Here is an 18354-nt window from a genome sequence, read left to right on the forward strand (position 1 = left end):
ACCGAAAGCCTTCGCTTTCAAACATTAATTGGAACAGAATTCCGATCGATTTCGGGCTCTACTGGGTGCCTTGATCCGCGGAATGGCTGTCTGCTGGTAGAGAAAAGTTTTTTTTTCTTATGATTTGACTGGTTCGTGCCCGTCTGACTATTGGACAATAACCTCCGGCGGTAGTCGAGTTCGTCAAGGTTTCCGAGCTCTAGGTTCGATAATTTTCTATTTTTATAGCCTCCCTCTAGGGTATTTAACGTGATGTGCGCAATGAGAATCTTTTAATTATTTCAGGAACAATGAAGATCCTTGAAAGGGTTTTGTATTGTGCCAATCAGTACTTTTGTTTTGATGAGACGAATACGAATTGCACCTCATGAACTCAGTAATTATAATACATTTCACGTTATTTATACAACCAACCGGCCAGTGACAAATAACAATTCTGCGTAAAAACCCTACAAATATTGTTTAATACCGTTTCATACACAAGTATAGCTCTTAGAACATGTTTGACAAGTACAGTCCACTCTCCCTTGCTCGATATTCCGTATCTCGATATCGAGTTAGAGTACTACAATAAAAGTTGGGTTTCATGGCTAACTCGATGGCCCCTTGAATCGCAGTTGCACTGGTTTTTGTTCCGTAACTTCATACCTCCTTCAACATCGATATTTTCTTCAACATCGAGTTATGGACAGTTGACTGTATTGATTTTTAGTTCAAATGTGATTTTTGGAAGAAAATTTCTTCTTGTACCATCGTCCGGGGTGAGAATAAGTCAAAAATAGTGTTTCCAATCCCGGGAACATTTCCCGGGAAATGAGATTTCCCGGGATTCCCGTTTCCTGGGAAATGATTTTCTGTTCCTCGGGATCCCCGTATTCCCCGGGATTTCTGTATTTCCCTGGTAGTTCTATTAAGAAAAGCATTGACCATACATTTTCAAACAAAAACCGTCACATAATTTACTTTTCATATCATTCTAACCATTAACCTCACTAGATCACTAGTTATATTTCGATGTTGATTTAATTGTTTTTTTTTTGTAATCAAATAGTTGTTGATAAAATGGATATCTCTTCGACGATATGTTAAAAAAAAAGATTATATGCTATACAAAATAATGGATTTTTCGAGGGACCTTCCATGAATGGAGTACGCATATGAAGTATTCATGGATTCGACCGTCTCAATTTTCATCGTTAGACTCTCGTTGGTTTTTATTCTAGTGCTTGAAAGGATTGATTCAATGTTGGTACATATTATTTGAACTCCATCCGATTTGTCAAGAATAGTCTCCACATGGACTTAATGTAATATGTTTTGTTGTTCTGAAGCCTAGCGTTCAAAGCGAAATCCACAGATTTTTTTGAGGAACATGAATAAATTACTCTCAAAAAAAAGAAAAAAACATACAAGTTTACTGGTATAAAAAATATACACAAAAATAAGAATAATTAAAAAGTTCCACCAAATTTACCGGGATTTCCCGGGAAATGGCAAATTTATTTTCCGTTTCCCGGGAAGTCAAATCCCAGGAAATTTTAAAACTCTAGTCAAAAATGCAAACACGGTAAAAAAAATCACAGAATTAAATACGATACACACAAAAACGGGGTCTTGTGGACCTAAAATTAGATGTTCTATGGCATTCTAAAATGAGCAATTTAAAAAGGCGTTATTTTCAAGATGTTTTCGATGATTTTTTGAAAATGAACCACATGTCCCAGAGATCTATTTTTTTTTTGTTGGGAGTTTTTGACATCTGTAAAGAATTCATCATTAAAACTGTACATCATTTTATCAAATATTTGCAAACATATTTCAAATTAAGATACCCTTGTATCATAAGCTTGTTGAACGCAGATTTTTAGAATCAATGCAAAAGTGTAATAAATAATAATCTATTATTCATTAATTAATTAATTTAAAATGTTATTAAAAAATTAAAAGAATTGCCACATTTATCACAAATTAACTTATTACATGTATAAGTTTTGCTTCACATAATTTTTTCAACACTATTTTTTAATCCCGTTCTTGTTTTAATTTATTTTTGAGTATCATTTAAAGCATTACATTAATTTCCAACATCTAGATGTTCTGTGTCCTCAGAATTTTCATAGGTGAATTGAATTCACTCGCTGAACAGCGCACACTACGAAAAAAAAAATACAAATGACATCGTTTTTGAATTAAGCACAATACTCGTAATAACGAAATGACTCGAAATTACGTAAATTTTATAGTAATTGCCCCAAAAAATGTTCAATGTGAAGAAAAATTATAACATGTGTGCCATAAAAACGTCGTTTCATAAACTTAACCTAAATCAACCAAAAAATATAGAGCACTTATCGTAGCAACAGAAAATAATCAGGGTTTTTGTCTCCAATTACTGTTATTTTTTTCGATATTTGTACAAATGTTTCAAAACTGGATGGTTTGTGTAATTTATTAGTTCTATGCCAGGCACGAAGCTCTTAAGTAATCTTAAAAAAAAATAATTTTGAATCCTCTGTAGAGTCTTCTTCTAATTATTATGACATCCAATCCATATTGATACAGCATACAACATGAAAACATGTTTGTTAATCAAAAGTTTGTTCTCAATAAAAATTTAAATTTTTTGTTAATAAGTGAATGCAGATATGTCATACCCCGACTATGGGTACATAACAAAATTATATCAGCTTATGTTATTATGATATGAAGATTTAATCGAGCATAGGTTGTTACAATTTTAATGCAGGATGTTGTTAAAATAACTAACTTTATTACAAAAAATTCTATGAATTGTAACATAAATATAACAAAATGCGTTTTTAATCAATCAAAAACATTTCAAGTCCAGTTATAATTTTTGATACAAAGTATCAAAATTATAATACTGCATAATATACGGGGTAACTCATTAAGTTACGAGCTTTTTGATCAATTATATGGAAATTCTAACAAAACAGGATATTGCGTGCAACAGACAGAAACATATATGGTAATAACCAGTTTTTTTTATCAATTACATATATAAAAATTCTAATAAAACTTCATATACGGTGCATTAACATACATATTATGTTTTAATATAAAACAAGGAATTCAAAGTCGTAACAAGTCACTTTTTAATCACTAGCAATTAGTCAATAAATTAAATTAAGATCATAACATTTTATTACCGCTTGGCTGTTTTTACAAACCCAAGAGATTTTTTTTTCATTCTTCTCAAATAAAAAATATATATTTCGCTTGATTCAAAAACTCAAGTCGATCAAAATGCCCAGATGTGTATTTTATTCTATTACCTAGATATAAAATTGTTAAAAATAAACAAAAAGAAATATATTCAAAACGAGTGGTCCCGGCAAACTTCGTCTTGCCATCAAGTAGGCTATTGAAAAATGCCATGAAACCTCCCATACAAAATGACATACCGTACACCCCCGTTAACGATACCTCATGCAATCCATCGGGGTTCATTTTTAATTTGAACATCTAGTCACCCTAGAAACGTGTTTATGATTACCTCTTTCACTGTTTTGTTTTGATTCTGCGTTCCGTTCCACAGTGTTCCATTCCACATTACTCTGTTCCATGAGCTCAATGACGTTTGAACCATTTTTAATCTGAACGATGTGCAAATTAGCGGGGTACAAATTAAAAAGTATTCAGATTAAATGTGTCAAACCAACGAGGGTACCCGGTATTGGATTTTCTTCATCTAACCAAATTTTCTAAAAAATTTCCTCGACCTTTCCTCGCACGAACACGAACCATTAGAGAAGACAAAAGTGAAAGAACTGTGCAAATCGGATGTCCCGTTCTCAAATCCTTTCGTGACATACAAACACCACTCCATTTTTATGTAGACATATAAATATAACACAATATGATATATTTTTGTTTCAATATTTTCTGTGGATAACGGTGTCTAACAAAATTATATCATAATAAGATATGTATATCTTTTATGCATATCATATTTTGATAAAATTTTATTATATTTTAGTTATGTACCTCTAGTCGGGATACTATTCGTTACATTTAACTTGAATGCCCTCAATGTGATTTTTGAAAGATAAATATGTATCTAACATAAGATCAGAAACCTAAATTCCTAAATACTTATAAAATCTTTCAAATTTATTGGAAACCCTCTCACTGTGACAACATGTCTACTTGAAGGTTTCAAATAGAAAGCTTTTGGTTTATGTCCAGTTGAGTTGTTGAAGCATTAAGAGAAATTCATTTCTTTAAATATGAAGAAAAAAATGTTTCAAATCCATTGGCGAAAAACCCTGGATTTGCTGCAAACAAAGATTTATGCAACTAGGGTTGTCATGCCTATTACAACTTAAACCAACCGACGGTTTTTTGCGAAAAAAAAACTGAAGTAGACACAAAAGTCAATTTGGACAAATTGAGATGTAAAATTGTGAAAACAATGGAATCGTTCTGGTGGGCATTAGCCTGGGACACGGTTATATGAAAATTTTAGATTCTCGCTCCAGTACACTTTTTGGATTGCATTTAGGTCCCATAACAGCTGTGCAAAATTTCAGCTCGATCGGAGGAACTACATTTTAGCGCCAGCCGTTCAAAGTTTGTATGGGATTTACTATGGGAAAATTTACTTTTGCAAAAAAAAATCGCCTGAGGTCGCCCATTGACCTCTATAAAAATTCTGAACACAGATCTCGATAGCTATTTCTACGATGAACAACATTGCCGAAGACCGCAAAGCAATTCGATGCTTGTGAAAAAAGTTATTAAGCATAGACTATTCGGAAATTTTGCTCGATTTAATTATTATTGTTATTTCTTTACATGTTGATCAACGTCGCCTTGCCAATTGGTTTTCATTGAATAACTTTTTTCACTAGTGTCGGATTGTTTCGCAGTCTTGGGCAATATTCTTCATCGTAAAAATACCTATCGAGATCTGTGTTCAGAATTTTTATAGAGGTCAATGGGCGACCTCTGACAATTTTTCTTTGCATAAGTAAGGTTTCCCATAGTAAATCCCATGCAAACTTTGAACGGCTGGCACTAAAATGTAGTTTCTCCGATCGAACTGAAATTTTGCACAGGTGGTATGGGACCCTAATGCAATCCAAAAAGTAGACTGGAGCGAGAATCTAAATTTTGTCCCACACTAGTGGGCATGGATCCCACGACTCCCAATACGCTAGACTGTGCGCGTTAACCAACTACGCCACAGAACGGGTAACGATTCTGCAGTCCGTCACGACCCCATGTAGGGTTGTGAAGGAAAATATGGGGTCGTTACGGACTTTGGTTTTGGGTTGGCCAATTGCGCTGCAGAATCGTTACCCGTTCTGTGGCGTAGTTGGTGGACGCGCACAGTCTAGCGAATTGGGAGCCGCGGAATCGAAGCCCACCTGAACGATTCCATATTTTTTTTACAATTTTACATCTCAATTTGTCCAAATTGACGAATTAACAGATAACTTTGAATTATTCAAACAATGTATGTTGAAACGGTAAATGGCTGGGCATGGCGTGTCATTGGTACCTCGCGTACCTACAGGAATAAAATAGATTCCTTTGTGTGGTCCTTGCGCAGCCTCTTGCGCAGCAACTCCTATCCCTACCTCCTCGCGGTACTGGCCGGGTACGAGAAACCTTAGGGAAGATTGGGTAATCAACCCCGGTAGGAACTCTATTGGTATGCTGGCAGGGAAGGGGGGGTGCTTATGCTTTTGCAAACCTGGAGCGTGTGTACTACATGTTAGGAGTGGCTCACAGCTGTTCCCCATGTCAGGGCGGCTGATCATCGTCCGAGTGCCAGAGAAGGACTCAAAGCTAAACTGCGCACTATGATCCTCTGGAAATATAGGGGGTTGGTGTCAGGCCATGCAAGCCTGCCGTAAAAAATCAAGCAAAGGGACTAGCGATTGGAAGCTCGGTACGTGGAACTGTAAATCTCTCAACTTCATCGGGAGCACACGCATACTCGCCGACATGCTGAAGGACCGCGGAATCGGCGTTTTAGCGTATGTATGTTGCAAGGGATCAATGGTGCGAACGTTTAGAGGTAACCATACCATCTAGCAGAGCTGCGGCAACACGCACAAGCTGGGAACAGCTTTTATAGTGATGGTTGATATGTAGAAGCGCGTGATCGAGTGGTACCCGATCAATGAGAGAATGTGCAAGTTGAGGCTCAAAGGCCGGTTCTTCAACTTCAGCATAATAAACGTGCACAGCCCTCACTCCGGAAGCACTGATGATGATAAAGACGCTTTTTACGCGCAGCTTGAACGTGAGTACGACAGCTTCCCAAGCCATGACGTCAAAATCGTCATAGGAGACCTAACGCTCAGGTTGGCCAGGAAGAGGAATTCAGACCGACTATTAGAAAGTTCAGCGCCCACCGGCTGACGAACGAAAACGTCTTACAACTAATCGATTTCGCTGCCTTCAAGAATATGGCCATTCGTAGCACAGCCTTCCATACCGATACACCTGGAGATCACCACAGCAGACAGAATCACAAATCGACCACGTTCTGATTGAAGGACGGCACTTCTCCGACATTATCGATGTCAGGACCCATCGACTCTGACCACTATCTGGTGATGGTCAAACTGCGCCCAAAACTCTCCGTCGTTAACAACGTACGGTACCGACGGCCGCCTCGGTATGACCTAGAGCAGCTTAAGCAACCAGATTTCGCAACTGCGTACGCGCAGCACCTCGAGGCTGCATTACCGGAAGAGGGTGAGATGGATGAAGCCCTTCTTGAGGACTGCTGGAGAACAGTAAAAGCAGCCATCAACAATACAGCTGAGAGCAACGTCGGGTACGTGAGACGGAGTCGACGGAACGATTGGTTTGACGAGGAATGTAGGCAGATTCTGGAGGAGAAGAATGCAGCGCCGGTGGTTATGATGCTGCAAGGGACGCGACAGAACGTCGAACGTTAAAGACGGAAACGGCAACAGCAGACCCGCCGCTTTTGGGAGAAAAAACGCTGCCTGGAGGAGACGGAGTGCAAGGAAATGGAACAGCTGTGTCGATCTCAAGAAACACGTAAGTTCTATCAGAAGCTCAACGCATCCCGCAACGCCTTCGTGCCGCGAGCCGAGATGTGCAGGGATAAGGATGAGAGCATTGTGACGGACCAACGTGAGCTAATGGAAAGGTGAAAGCAGCGCTTCGACGTACACCTGAATGGCGCTGAGAGCACAGACAATAAAGGACAGGACAAAGGAGGAAATGCTTTCGTCAGTACTGCGGGCGATGGAAACCAACCAGCCCCCACTTTGAGGGAGGATAATGATGCCATTCACCAGCTTAAGAACAATATAGGCCCGGAGAGGCTGGCCATTTGTCTGCACCGGCTGATAGGCACAATTTGGGTAACAGAACAGCTATCGGAGGAGTGGAAGGAAGGTGTAATATGCCCCACCTACAAGAAAGGCGACAAATTAGTTTGTGAAAACTTTCGAGTGATCATCATTCTAAATGCGGTCTACAAAGTATTATCCCAGATCATCTTCCGTCGTCTGTCACCTGTAGTAAACGAGTTCAAGGGAAGTTATCAAGCCGGCTTCGTTGACGGCCGATTGACAATGGAGCAGATCTTTATTGTACGGCAAATCCTCCAAAAATGTCGTGTATACCAGGTCCCAACGCATCAACTTTTTTTATCGATTTCAAGGCGGCATACGATAGTATCGACCGCGTAGAGCTATGGAAAATCTTGGACGAGAATAGCTTTCCCGGGAAGCTCACGAGACTGATAAAAGCGACGATGGAAGGTGTGCAAAATTGTGTGGAGGTTTCAGGCGAACACTCCAGTTCGTTTGGATCCGCCGGGGACAACGACAAGGTGATGGACTTTCGGGCCTGTTGTTCAATATTGCGCTAGAAGGTGTTATGCGGAGAGCCAGTCTCAACAGCCGGGGTACGATATTTACGAGACCCAGTCAATTTGTTTGCTTAGTGGATGATATGGACATTGTCGGCCGAACATTTGAGAAGGTTGCAGACCTGTACACCCGCCTGAAACGCGAGACACTGGTATATGCGGCCAAGACAAAGTACATGCTATCTGGTGGGGTCGAGCGCGACAGGGCTCACCTAGGTAGCAGTGTTACGATAGACGGGGATACGTTCGAGGTGTCGACGAGTTCGTCTACCTTGGATCCTTGCTGACGGCTAACAATAACGGTGGCCAAAGCTGGAAGGATACGATGGGCAGGGCATACTGCAAGAATGCCGGACAGCAACCCTGCAAAGATGGTGTTAGCTTCGGATTGGTTCGGTACAAAAGGCGTGGAGCGCAGCGAGCTAGGTGGGCGGATCAAGTGCGCATCGATTTGGCGAGCGTGGGGCAGAACCGAGGATGGAGAGACACGGCCACGAACCGAGGCGTGAAATTGTTGATTCAGTGTTATCTGGTTAGATATTAACTAAATAAATGAAAAATTAATGTCTACAATGGATAAAATCATCAAAGAACTGAACGATAAACCGGTGTTCTACATCAAGGCGGATAAAGGCAACGCGGTCATCATCATGGACAAGACGAATTGAATACGTCAGTATATTGCAAGTATATATTCCAGGTAGTTTGTTGGATAAACTATAACACCTATTGTACTCATCAAGATATCTAAGATTTGAGTGCTGCGTTGTCGTGACTTCAGACAATAAACACGTGATATTGATTCCCATTGCAGCCATTGAAACTTCTTGTCAGGAATGTTTCTCTGCCGTGCCATTGGTGCATGCTTGTCCGTTGTCTAGTGTTATGGTGCAGTCTGTGCAGAAGATGGTGTCCGTGTCTTAAGTTATCCAAACGGGGACTTTGATGAAACAATTGGTTGTGCCGAAAAAGAAATAATTTAAGTGACCAGAGTTAAGTTGTTCTGATGCTTAAAAATATTCAATAGATATCCATTTTCTCAGGTAGAGTTCCAAAGAGGAACTCCATGGAATTATTGGGAGACTTGCATACATGTTGGCTAACTAAGATATACAAAATTCAAAAATATGATTGGCATCACTTATAAGATAAACTTAGCACATGAGCAATTTTAAAGAGTAGTTAATATTATACAAACGATGTATAAGCCCACAAGGGCATTATTTTATGTGGCTTTGTTTTAAGAGATATCTATTCTTCCTTCAACCAACGAAAAATACTTATTTTTTAATACCAACAAATTTAGAACTACTAGAAAAGCAGTGATGTCATCACCCACCTTAAAATTGATTGTTCTTTCCTGCTTTGAGAATATTTTAATTTGTTAACAGAGACAACTTCTCAGCATCCACCTGGAAATTCGATGTCAGTTCCAGGTTCTAAATTCCAAATTTTAGTTTGTTTAATGGTCAAGACCATGCTCAGTCAACAGGCAAACTCACGATCCGGCCATATATTCGGCTTTCCAACAATCGGTAGTGGCAATGACAATGAACAGCTATAATTACCGTGAAGAACTGCGTTCGAAAGGTGCGGTCATTAAACGTACCAACCGACCGGCTCATAGCGATTCTTGGGGTCGCTCATTAGTGTGATCATATTACAACACGGTGGTAAATTTGAGTGCTTAGCTCCACTCAAGGCATGTAGGCGTGGAGTACGGGGTGGGTCAACTGTCTACAAGAGCTCTGCGTATGGCGTGCAAAATATTTGAATATTGTTGAGATCATCAGCGTCGATTTCAACATTGAGTTGTGAATTCGAAACTTCAACACTGGCCAGTGCGGGGATATAAATAAATGAATTGCTAATCGGTCGATCAATGGTTGGTGATGGAAGAAGCCACAATGCGGAAAAATACCCAGGAGTCCCCCTCTTTGGCATAACTGTTCATAAGCCCAAATCGAAGCCGGTGACGGTGACGAGGATTGATTTTCGTGCCGGTTGCACACGACGTCAACTCGCATAACCGATTCTAGTTGCGTTGATCGCTGTGATGACTCCATTGGAGCAAACTGTATATGTGGCACTTAGGGGCTGTCTTTTGTTCGTTTGCGTTATGGTTGACTGTTGAGGAGCTAATAGTACTTCTGCAAGTAGCCCTCGATATTGCGATTGATTTCGGCTTCTGCTCACGTAAACGACTAGCCAATCATTTTTTGTAATTATTGAGCTCAATTTAGGTTAGTCGTCACGTCAACGAAACAAATCGAGTCCGACTCTGAGCTATGTCATCTAAAATTGAAGCGATTCTGTGAAAATATGATGAAAAGGTGAAACTCAGATGATCACTGTTGGGCTTAATTCATTAACAATGTCTCGGTAAAATTTAAACCAGAAATCCATTGGATTTTACTACCAACTCCGTTGCCAAAATGTGCACTTTGGTTTTGTGGGATTAACTCGGAACTTACGATTTATGGTACACTTTCGCTTTTTGGATAGTTTTAAAGCCATAAATCACGTGCGCATGCTTTCGATGACGACAGGCAGCGCGGTGATGATGATGGGTTTTAGCGCCGTTTCCACCAGGAAGCAAACTTCTCCCCACATGCAAACCAACTCATTAAAATTTGGCGTTTGAGCAGTTCCCCATGGTGCTAAATTTCGTAAGTAATGACCATTTCCAAAGACCATAAATCGCATGGGCACGAGAAAGGTGCACTAAACTCGTAACAATAATTTAGCAAAAGCAGTGAATGGAATTGAATTAATTTTCATGTGAAATTTGTGTGTGCTGTAACACTTAGAGGGAGCAGCAAACACGTACAACTAATGCAAAATTGGCGGTGAATTAGTCACGAATGTTTTTATGTTAGACCGGGTATATATTAGCTCGATGAAACCAAAATCGATCACGCATTTGAATTAGGTGAGAGAACGATTAGTTAGGGACTGGTGTCTGCGTGAATTCGCTGATTCGACAAATTGATTGTGTCTCGTAACCTTGTGTGTAGAGTAATGGCTTCAGTGCAAGAATTAATATTATAGACTTCTGAGAGAAATTAATACAACCAACAACTTGAACCCCAGTTCAAGAATTCGCGGTACAAAGTCCTTGTTACTGGCAACAGTTTCTGAAATTGAATCTATTTTACCTAGCAGATGATAAAAGACTCGAGGTTTGTCAGTCCCGAGTCTACACTTGAAGCCAAGACAACAATCATGATCAACTCAAGGACTTTTAAGTGCTGGTAATTCAAGGGCTCACGTGAATGGTGATTACTAAACAAATTTTGTAGCTTGATTCAGTTTTGCTGCAAGTAGTCTAGTATTTTTTAAGACTAAACTTAAAGCGAAACGATTAAGGGAGTAGAGTTCTGTTGCATGGTCATCTTTTGGCAGTCCGAATTGGCTGAAATTTGGATAACGAACTACAAATAAGCTGAAGTTTTGCCTGTAAGGGAATTATTACATTGTAGTCATTTTACATAGAGTTTCAGAGGGTTGTTCAAAGACAAAAGTAAGTAATCGAGAGACTTTGTGATTTAATTCGAAAACGGTAAGTTGTGTAAAATTGGTCTGTTCCACAAAGTTGTTCAATTTCAGAAGTCACACAAATTTGCAGAACGCACCAAGGCAAAACTTCAAGTTATTTGAAGTTCGTCATCCAAATTTCAGCCAATTCGGACTACCACAAGCTGAGATACAGTACCCCAAACTTGGGCATTTTGTATGGAAAAACAGCAGTTGGTTGCTAACTTATGTCACTGACTGTACATATTTTCGATTGATATTGGAACGAGTCTGTGACAAAATAAATGCTTCATGTTTATATTATCTTAATGTTTATACATTTATACAATTTGTCATTGAAATATTCAATATCATATAATATAATTTAATATAATTATAAATTTATTCGTATTATAAATTTATAATTATATAAACAAAAATTTTAAATGATAGCAGAACTAAAACATAATATGATATCGAATATTTCAATGACAAATTGACATCAAATTATGATATCAACTTGATGCTGAAAATAGACTTACTTCCTTTTTGATGTTGGACTTTGCTCGGGTAGGCACTATACACTCCTGCTCAAACAATAGCTAAATCATATTTGAACTTTCATTTAAAAAATGAGTCCAAATTTGAACCTTGACACTTTTGATCATGTTTGACGTCCACTAAGTCGACAAAAACGCCACAGGGGTTCAACTTTTTAACGCTGGGGTTATTCCTATCTGATATTTCGGAAAGGGATACGGAAAACAAAATGCACCCAAAATTTGAGTTTAATTAAAGGGGTAGGACAATATCTCAAAAACCAGAAAAAAATGTTTTCGGTCTTTGAACAGCAGAAAACATTTCAAAAACATGTATTTCTGGCATAAACTTAAACGTTTAGTACTAAAATTTAGACACGGCTTTAGGACCATATGTCAGGGACGAAAATACTCAATCTACCCTTGTCTATATTGACACTTGCTGGGCAAAGATTTGTTGATTTTTATTTGTTTTTATCCTCACCTTGACAACACAACAAAGATTGGCAAAGCACTTGCTGCAAGATTATCAGTTTCCTTTTAACCTGCTGATACTCAACCGCTTTGCGATTATCGGAAAAAAAATTATTTTCATTCGAACCAGCTTGACTTTTTTACATTCCACTTCGGGAAGTTGTTATTTTTGCACGAAGCACACTAAATACGCGTCTATATAATCGATTCCGGATAGTTCATTACCCGTATGGCAGCATAATTTTTAATTATTAATTATTAAATTTTTATTATTTAATTATTACTTACTGTTGGTAAATAATCGATCAATCTGACAGCTCAAATGTCCTTTTGATTCTCCAGATTTGTGCTTGAGAAAAATTTTTTCGATCTAAGCTATTCAAAATATTCAAAAATCCGTGGTTTGATGACAACAGAATTGCTTTGGTTAAAAAATTTCGATTTTAATTTTTAGTTCGAAAAACGAGTTTCTAGAGCGAATTTTGTTTAAGCCTATATTAATGTGTTTGGAGGGATTAACCAGAAGTTCAACATATTTTTTTTAGTTTATTATCACGGTATCAAAATGTCGATTATAATTGCATTATTAAGTTGCATGTTCTTCAGACATTTTTTGACGAGGATAGTTTCACAACATTCTGTCATTGAAAATCGGATTCCTACAACTTTCATATTTCTTTTTCATACTAACTTCAGGAAACCCCAATGTTGCAGCTAAAACTGCCCCATACAATAGTATGAGAAACTTAAAGTAAATGTTGAAAATTTCGTAAAACTATCCTGGGTACACGAAAGTTCAAAAATGATCGAAATATGGACATGGAGTGTGTATAAGACTTGTAAAAGCTGTGTTATGTCATCTACCGACGTTATGGTGGAAAACAACGTAAGGTGAACATGAATCAAAAGCTCTAAATTTTCAGAAGCACTCATCTAGAGTGCAAAACAGTGGTCTTAAATAATAATTCTATCGGTTGATCGCTACCTACGAATTAATATTCGATTAAATTTTCAGCGTGGTCGTTTGTTTTGTTCTCTTATTTTGTACACTTTAAAATTCTAAATACGGCTTGGTTGGGTATAATTAAAAACGGGTTTTAAAGCTAAATGTTGGGCTATTTCAAGGCATTTTCACACATTTTCAAAACTATCGCGGAGCACCTGCCAAACCGTGCCCGCGGAGCACGTTATGAAGACCGCTGATTTAGACACTTATCGATAAGTCATACATATAACACTTGTATGTAGAAGTTGCCATTTTTCGACTACATTAAATCGGGTAAACAAGTTTGGCCCTTTTCAAATGATAGTCTAGATAAATTTTGAAAAAACTAAGTATGCAAAGCAAATTTTGTCAAGTTCCACACATTCAGAAAATTCAATTACAATCTGAGAGAGTGCTGTCTACTCGAAATACGAAATACGGCGAAATTCATTTATAATGAAAACAAAGATAATAGTACAGTTAGCATTAAAAATCTCAAATCTTTAAAACTCACAATTAATTCTATGATAGTGGTAAGCTCCATCGAAGTTAATACCCCAATCGAGTATTATCTTCGATGGAGCTTACCACCATGAGAGCATCATTGAAGTACAGCCATTCCATGAAAAAACGATCTAGTGGGTCACCGAATTCCGTGAAAATTTGCTATTTTTTTCCTTTTTCGAAAAAAGGATACACGTGTTTTTCGATTTTTTGATTAGGGTGACCATTTCCGAAATAGGGTGACCAGAAAAATCGCGATTTTGCAAAATTTTTATTATTTTAAAATTATATCAAAAGGTACCGCTTGATCGATTTTCAATTTTCTTGGACGTAATTCGAGTTTTCAAAAAAAATAACAAAAAAGGTTTTTTACATAAAAAAAAAATAATTTCCGTTTTTTCGTGTTTTGAAGGCCTCGAGACCAAAGAAGCTATTGTTGTTCTTGAAAGTTCAGCAAATTTTACGTTTACTGTCATGTATGTTTTTTATTTTTGAGATATATTTTTCTGAAAATAAAAAATCAGTCATTTTTCATCGGCACACACTGTAGGAATCAGCGGAATAGATTTTTTTATTTTAAAAAAAATATAACTTTTGAACAGCTCAACCAATTTTCAATTGGTCGTTTCTGAGTTCTCCTAAATTTTAGAAAAAAATATCACTTTTTTACGGTATGTTGCAGTCCAAAAGAAGTGGTAAAATTTTATAGATTTTTATATATTTCTTCAAGAGGAAAATAACCATCATCGTATTACAAATTTTCAAAATAAGTTTTTGTGCTCAAAATTAAAGCAATTCTAATAAAAATCTATCATTGCATTTAAAAAAAACAGTTGCGTAATGAGAAAGCGTTGCGTAATGGATCATTACAGCACTGGTTTCAGTTGCGCAATGACTATTACCGCACTGTATAATGCAGTGCTGGAAAGTAGGCCGTTTCATGACAGATTGACGGGATGAAAAACAGCCTATTAGATGAGAAATTGCAAAAATATATAAATGAAACCCAAATTGGCAAAAATAATCAAAATACTGTTAATGATAATCTTAGAAAACTTGATGTTTAAGCATAAATACCTATATGTGATGTCTGGGTAACAGTTTGAAAACTTCATTCGGTGTTTATAGTGGGATTCGTAGTCGTTCAGTTATTGCCGTTAGGCAGTTAAGGACATCGTGTCATAAGTTGTGGGTTCGATTCCCGCTAAAACTTTTCGTTGGGAATGTTTCTCGGCTGTACTATGGAGCATGCTTGTACGTTCTTTAGTGTTAATTTACAGCCTGCGCAGCTAAATGGCCCGTGTTTTTTTTCTTTTTAGAAAATGGTTTTCTCAGAATTGAGGTTAGATTATATGATGCTTCAAGGATTGAATAAAGAATTGCGTAGTTTAACTAGATTTACAGTGGCTAGGCAACTTGGATAATCGTTGTAGTGATTAATGATAGTGTTGAAAATTTGTTTTATGGTGATCTTGACATCCGATTTTGAGCAGTGAATTACGCAATCATTGTCACATTCTGTACAAGTTGCGATAAAATGTTAGTGCGGTATTACATGGTTGCAACAGAAATATGAGATGGCAATGTCTTTGATGCTGTTTGTAGGAGTATTGATTAACTGGTTTTCTGATAGATTTATTACGGTTGTACTCAATAATTGAAACTATCATAGATGACAACGTCATAAAAAAAATAACAATTAAGCAATTAAATATAAATAAACCCAATTAGTTCTGAAAATATTACATGGGTTCTCCTTGGAAATCTCTGAAATCCCATTAAAAACGTTCTTAGGGATTCCGTGAAGATCCCAAAATATTTGGGAATTACTAAAACCCTTCCCACAGAACCCTTTGAAACCAAATTAAGCTCTTTGGGAATTCCTGAGAAACCGATTCAAACCCCTGGAAATTTTGTACAACAACAAAATTTCAAATTTTTAGTGTAAGAAAAAAGGCTTTAGTTCAAACTTGAAGCTAAGCAGTGTCAAGGCTTTCGTATGGAATTCGTTGGAAATGCTTTAAATGAACATTAAACGTGGTAGTTTGCCTCGAGACCTTTAGACCGACACTAGCTTTTGATCGCGAATGTATGTATCATATCAATTGGATGTAAACAATACGCAACGTTTCCTGTATATACTAAATTTATGCTTCTCACCTTTTCCGATGGAGAAAACCGTCAAGCTAGACCTTTCGCAGTCATACGGGTTGTCACGCCTTCCACATTAGTATTCAGAAGTTGTTCGTTGAGCCGCCTTTTCTCCAACGTGTACCACATTCCGTGACATATGAATCGTTCCTTCGGGGCGTACAAACACGCCTGCCAAACTTTTCCCCTTCTGATCAATAGCTAACAGTATCCGATGACGACGACGGCCATAAAATGATGACAACAGTAGTGCGTCTCAAATTTATTCTTTTCTTCCTTGGCACATCTTTTCGTTTCCACTCCTTTAGATCATTGACTTCAGATTAGCTACTACTATACAGGCTAAATGTGGTGCAGGTATAATTCAATTCCACTACAGACGACATCAGATCATGTTTCCAATTCACTTCACACGCACTTCCTTATCCATCGATCTCCGAATTGGTCATCTTTCTTTCCGAACCAGCTTCCAAAAATAACAATCGTGCTTGATTTCACTCCTATTTTGCTTATTAATGAATGGCTTCCTTCACACACCGCATCGAACCGAACAATCGAGGTCTGCCACGGAAGAAAAACGGCCAAAATTGTGAATATCACATTGAACGTATTTCAAACATATGCATTTAATTGTTACATATACTCAACGTGGCTCAATAGTTTGGTGATTTCGGGGTCGACAAAGACGGAACCACAACAGTCGCTAAAAATGATGGCTGTCGAACGCCTTAACCACCCTTTCGCATATTGATCGCCACTGCTGGTTGCGAGTAAATAACATGTAGAAAGTCTCGATTAATTAGCCCCCGCTTCACTCGCGATCGCGTAGTATTTTTGCAAAAACAAAAAAGAAAAGGTTTTCAAGTATCGACCCAATCAGCTTGCAACTTAATGGTTAAAAATATGGAAAAACACACAACAGGATATAAAACCAGGTACAAAGGTAATGCCTAATTATCCTTAAACTCCCCTTCTTTTGGGGACCAAAAGTCACCGACAATAATTCCGCAAAACAAAAGATCTGCAACCTACGAACGGTTTGATGAGTAATAAAAGATGTACATAAATAAATATAAAGTTCAAACCACGCGGACTTCTCAGCAAAAGTACGACCACAATGTTAAGATTGCTAGCTGAAATACAACTTATACCACAAAAAAAAGAACACTACCGCAGAAGAAACTTAAAAAGACACGAACCATAAGCGACGAACCCCCACGGCCTACGACGATGCCGGCTTAAAAAAAACTACCAATACGATGAGAGACGGAAACAACCAACGCGCACGACTTGCTCGATCGGGCGGTAAAAGTAAACTGAAGTCTCGGAGTTGGACGCTCGGCTGTTGTGGGCGATCGTTCGTTTTCTTTCATAAACTTTATTCAGCAGGCACGTAGATGCTTGCCTGTTTGTAAGCCAAAGCAATGCCTTCAACAGCTTTACTCGATGGAAGCTGAATCATTGAGAAGTTATCTCAAAATAGTAGCTTTTAGGCGAAGGCAAAAGCTTTTCAGTGGAAAAAAAAGATCAAATGAAAGTGTCTGACATTGAATTGCAAGTTCTAATCGAAAAACATGATTTGTTCAAAACAGATACACTGCTAAAAGGATAAAGAAAGTTCAAACCCTCTGAAAAATAATCTCCATTTAAAAACAAATTAGAAATACTGTGAAATGAGCTCATCATTCTAATTAGTTGCTGATTGATGCGTGTGGGAGAAATTTACTCTGGTACAAAATTACTCATTTATGTAAGATCAATGCTAAATTTAGCTGAAAATCTCCTTCGAAGTTCAAGTATTATCCGCATGAGACAGACATAACGTACAGTATAAGAGAAATTATTACATCACACTCAAATAGAAACCACGTTTCGATGCATAGCACCGACAGGAAGAATGGTACAATTTCTTAAATCTTCATTTGCACACGTACGGACTCGGTGGACTGACATCACGTTCCGATCGATATGAAAAATAAAGTCCAAACAAACGATGAAATGGAAACAAACTTGTCTTGTTTGTAACTATAGTAATCCCTTCCTGACTTACCTTGATACATTGATAGCTACAGCATAGTTTCACACCATTGCTGGTCACATTGGTCCTGCACGATACTATTGCAGTTTCCCCAAACCACAAGGGTTCCCGGTGCAGCAGGGATCAGAGTTGCTCGATGTCACCATCAATGCTTAAAATTTGCTGATTTGTACCGGCCGACTGCGATACAAATCGGATCATTCCATATCACATCAACATCATGCTGTCTACTCCATCACCAGTGCATTGATGGCGATAG

General features: G+C 37.9%; 1 protein-coding gene across 5 annotated transcripts in view; it reads right to left on the reverse strand.

Moving 5' to 3' along the window:
* The window catches only part of LOC5571683, a 67787-nt gene extending 50423 nt beyond the window's left edge, over nt 1–17364 (reverse strand). The window contains exons 1-2 of one of the 5 annotated variants that reach the window (XM_021845491.1): nt 17257–17364; nt 16067–16618 (exon numbers count right to left, since the gene is read on the reverse strand). The gene's annotated coding sequence lies outside the window, so the exon portion shown is untranslated. The other 4 variants (XM_021845492.1, XM_021845493.1, XM_021845494.1 and 1 more) reach the window with 4 other exon arrangements.
* Nucleotides 17365–18354: the final 990 nt, after the last annotated feature.

Source organism: Aedes aegypti, chromosome 2 (assembly GCF_002204515.2).
Source record: "Aedes aegypti strain LVP_AGWG chromosome 2, AaegL5.0 Primary Assembly, whole genome shotgun sequence".
Lineage (NCBI taxonomy): Eukaryota > Metazoa > Arthropoda > Insecta > Diptera > Culicidae > Aedes > Aedes aegypti.